This window comes from Sinocyclocheilus rhinocerous, unplaced genomic scaffold (assembly GCF_001515625.1).
Source record: "Sinocyclocheilus rhinocerous isolate Xijiao unplaced genomic scaffold, SAMN03320098_v1.1 scaffold1136, whole genome shotgun sequence".
NCBI lineage: Eukaryota > Metazoa > Chordata > Actinopteri > Cypriniformes > Cyprinidae > Sinocyclocheilus > Sinocyclocheilus rhinocerous.
Genome location: NW_015647033.1, coordinates 471695 through 476184, shown reverse-complemented (window position 1 = coordinate 476184; position 4490 = coordinate 471695). Strand labels below are relative to the sequence as shown.

The window sequence follows — 4490 nt, the reverse complement described above, 5'->3', positions numbered from 1 at the left end:
AGGGGCGTAACATTTCCGTCACACACTTGAGGTATTCGTCCAATCACAACGCACTGGATAGCTGGCCAATCAGAGCACACCTCGCTTTTTTAGAACGATGAGCTTTGTAAAAATCGACGCGTTTCAGAAAGGCAGGGCATAGAGGAGCAACAATAATGTACATTATGTGGAAAATAATGTGTTTTTTAAACCTTAAACCGCATAAACACATTGCATTACACCAAATACATAACATAATGTTCTTTTTAGCAACGTCATATGACCCCTTTAATAATGCGCTCACACACCACAGATCCCTGTCAGACTCAGACACACTCCAAAAAAAGGAAAAAAAGAAACAAAACTGACCAATCCAAATAGTCTAAGCTCTAAGCTTTTTAGGCCACGTTGTGTGTTGTCCTGCAGTCATCTGAGGCAAAAGTGTGGCTGTGTTTGTATTGATGGTCTAAGCCAGTCTATAACAGTATTTGCTCTTCATTTAGCCACAGAAAATAAATAAATAAATAGAAAAAAAAGAGACAGACATGCACCATGGTACCAAATCTTACACAAGGGGTCATCTATGACAATAGAGTACTAAAAATAAAGCATATACTAAAATAAATAAATAAATTTAAATTAAAGTAATATTAAATAATAAATTATATTTATTATAGAATATCTATATATCTATCTATAGTAATAATAATAATGATGTTACTGTTATTTCAATGATTACTACTATTATTAATACTACTAATAAATTATTGCACATCCAATGGCATATTATTAATATACTACTACTACTACTACTAATAATAATAAATAGAGCAACAAAAAGAATTATCATTTTCATCATACTAAAAAAAACAATAACCACTGAATATTTCTAATATTATATATATATAGCTCAAACTGATCTCTACTTCACACTTCAATATTTAAGACTGATTTTTAATAGTTTAGAATACAAAAATTCTAATATTCATCAGTGTTCTTCTCTCAGCTAGAGATTATTTCAAGATACTTCATCACATGAATGATAATAGCTCCAGAAATGCCTGTTCAATGGCCTGCATTACATTGTCTTCTGACAAACACATTACACTCGGTGCTAATAGATCACAGCGCCTGACATCTCTGATCCAAAATAATCTATTTAAAGCCAATATCACAGATGCATCCTCCGTCACTTTCATTTCAAGAGGCATGGGCATTGTAACACTGGACATGAAAGCAAGCTGCTTTCAATTAGCTGGCAGATTAGCACAAAATATGCTTGACGGTGTCACGGGGAAAAATCCATCACAGCGAGCCGCACGACTCCCACTTTGCTTCCAGTGTTTACACGGGGCTGATGAGGGAATAAAGTAAAACGTCTCTCCCAGATGAGATCACTCTGATCAAACTTCTTTTCACTTCTCCTTATTACAGTCCCGATGTATGGAATGTGCTCATTGGTGCGGATACCGAGGGTGGCTGGAGTTTTTAGGACCGCTGCCAGTTCTTTATCAAATAGCTGATGAAAATGAACTTCGAAATCCAATTAGCCCAAACCTTTTTGGCAGCCACGACCCAAATAATGACAGACTGCAGGCCCGCTGTGAGAATATAAACCAACATGAGTACACATGACATAAAAACATGTAAAAAAAAAATGGCCGCTGAATTGTTATTTCTCCACTGGGTTACCTTTGAAGCACAGTTTAAATAAATAAGACCATTAAAATAGCCGGGTAGTGATGAATAAAGGACCCAACTCTATAAATCAACAAGCTGGAGTTTCCAGGCCCCTCTCTGGCGGCCCCAGGCCAACAGGAAGTGGCGAGGACGTGCGTGGACGGCAACCAGAGCCAATTAAAAAACAGGGAGTGCTGAGCATGTTGTAGCTAACGAGCTCCTTTCCTTGACCTCGCTCACCTTTTGACCCCACAGTGCCCCTTCCCCTTCCCGTGCGACCACAAGGTCTACAAACACATGCTTTGGTTTCGGAAACCTGACCACATTCCCTTTATGTCTTTCTGTAGGCCAATGGCGACGTTCCACCGAGCTAAAACACACCCACCACAAGTAAAACGAGTCGGTAATTTATTGGGTTAATTCTATCACCACTTGCCGTAATGGGGCCGCAAAAGTTGTTTCCAAGAACTCGGGACAATAAATAGCCTCCAAATTAATTGGGAGAATTTATGAAGCCATGGGATGCACTGCGACCCAACCAATATAATTAAGTGTGGCCCAGAAGTAATAAGGCTCGGCTTTGGGGCGTAACTGGAGCTTTAATAAAGTGATGTCAATAAAAAGTGAATAATTAAAGAAAAAACACACACACCTGAAATGAGCCTGGCTAAACCCTCAACCCTAATGAAACAACAAAAGACCGAACCAGCGATCGTCTCCCTCTGCCCGCTACAGAAGTGGTCCTGTCATTGGGGCTCTCCAAACATGGACCATATGTGAGTTCAGTGCTGACAATCAGACTCCATTATGAAGCAGGCGGCTGAGTTCATCAGGAAAAAATTAGCCCGCCACTCGGTCGAGCTCTCCCATTGGCCGGTCACGCGGAGCGCTGCGTTTGAGGGCACCCCAGACATTCCTGTGGATAATCTTTTCCATTCCTCTGCTCGCTGCAGCAAGAAGAGCCCAGATCGCAGCACAAGGACGGCATTGTGAGGGCCCCTCCGCGGCCGTTTTTTAAGTGCTCCCTCTTGCGCACTTCATTCGAGCGCTTTTCTTTAAAAAATAATATTAATAAAAAACTGAGTGCCTTTGAAACGAAGTTGGAACTGAAAGACGACGCCCCTTTCCAGTAAGACTATGTTTTGTAAAAAACCCTAAAACAATGTAAAAACCACTGGAAGCCAAAGTGCTGCCACATCAGGGATTCAAATCTCCCCGGGTGACGTTCGTTCTCCTGCTTCGTTCGCCAACGAACCCATGTCATCCTCCTCGCTCTAATGTGTGATTTTGGTCACTATGGTACAAGCAACAAGCTAAGACTGGATCCTCGCGCTCTGAAGAGATTTACGGAAACACATTCCCTAATTAGAAACACGGCTATTACTACTTCTATAAACGAGCGACTCCAGTTAGGCTAGCCACCACACCAGACCGCAGGGTTTCCACAGTAACCGTGAACATACTGCTGAGCACCACGCAGGGTTTTAAAGACTGGTTCTCCACAAGCTCTATTATGGGCTTTGGAAAAGACAATATGTAGACAGAAATCATTTTTATAGGCAACCCCAATTGTGTTGCCAAAGCTCTCTGGAGCGTCTTAAGACCACCACGCCAGCTTGCGGAAATATTTAACAGTTTTACAAACAGAACGACTTCTGAGTGAATGGCTCCAAGTAAAGCAACTACGCCAAAGAATCCTCTCTGTATACGATCTATAAAAGTAGCCCTTTGTTGTGAGTGATGTCTGCGGACTGTCTGTAGTAGCTATTGAAAGATGTATGCCATGCCTTTCAGGGTTGAGAAGTATAAAACATGCATTCAAACACATGGGTACGTGAGGGATAAAAGAACCTTAAACTTGTGCTTCTAAGCAAATATTTAACCCTATGGGACTTTTGTAAAAATGGATTTATTAAAATACGCCAAGATGTGACCGTCAAAACCAATCCTTCTTAAAAAACAAAATCAAAGGGATGAATCGAAATGGTATTTACTTTTAATGGCATATGGATGAGGTCTCCCACAAAGCACCTGGCACATGTGTGGGTCCACTTTTATAAATATACAGCAGTGGTTCTCATCTGGTGTTGGAAAAGGGTTGAATATATGTTCTGATGGAGAAAAAAGCGATGCTAAATGCAACTAATTAAATGCAAGCAGCCAGCCATATAATTGTGCATATATAGAATAGCAAAACAAATTGGCTTATCAATTTTTAAAAGTAAACATTTTACGTGTTGATGATGTTAAAGGTCATTTGTCCAATCAAACTAAAATATTTAGCTGCAAATTGATTTGTCAGTTAGCTGAACTCAGTTACATTATATACAGGTTGCTTGTCATGTCCTTATCCAAAACTGTCAAATGAATTCATTTCAGTGTTTTAATGTGAGGACATTTGCATTTGTACGATGAACAATTTTTGGTCATTACTTGATCAAATCTAGACAGAAAACCAGATGAGAACCGCTGTCCTACTTGTAAACTTCTGCACTGAATTGATTTTTGTGAGCCTCTTGGATTGATTCTTTAAAAAGAACCAGTTCATAAGAATCATTTGATCACAAACTAAACATGCTGCGCTATATGCTTGCAAAGACAAGGCAAAAAAAGACGTGTAACTAGGGATGTAACGGTATGAAAATTTCATATCACGATTATAGTGACCAAAGTTATCACGATTATCAATATTATCACGGTTTTGTTCAAATTAGATGAAAACGTTCAAAAAGAACTGATACACACACTGAAAACATTTCAATAAGTTTTATATTTGAAAATCAACAAACAACAAATACAATTAGCAGCTATATGCACTTTTTTAGCATAAA

General features: G+C 39.4%; 1 protein-coding gene across 3 annotated transcripts in view; it reads right to left on the bottom strand.

Moving 5' to 3' along the window:
• The window catches only part of LOC107708356 (retinoic acid receptor RXR-alpha-A), a 124882-nt gene that overhangs the window by 72636 nt on the left and 47756 nt on the right, over nt 1-4490 (bottom strand). The gene's annotated exons all lie outside the window — the stretch shown is intronic.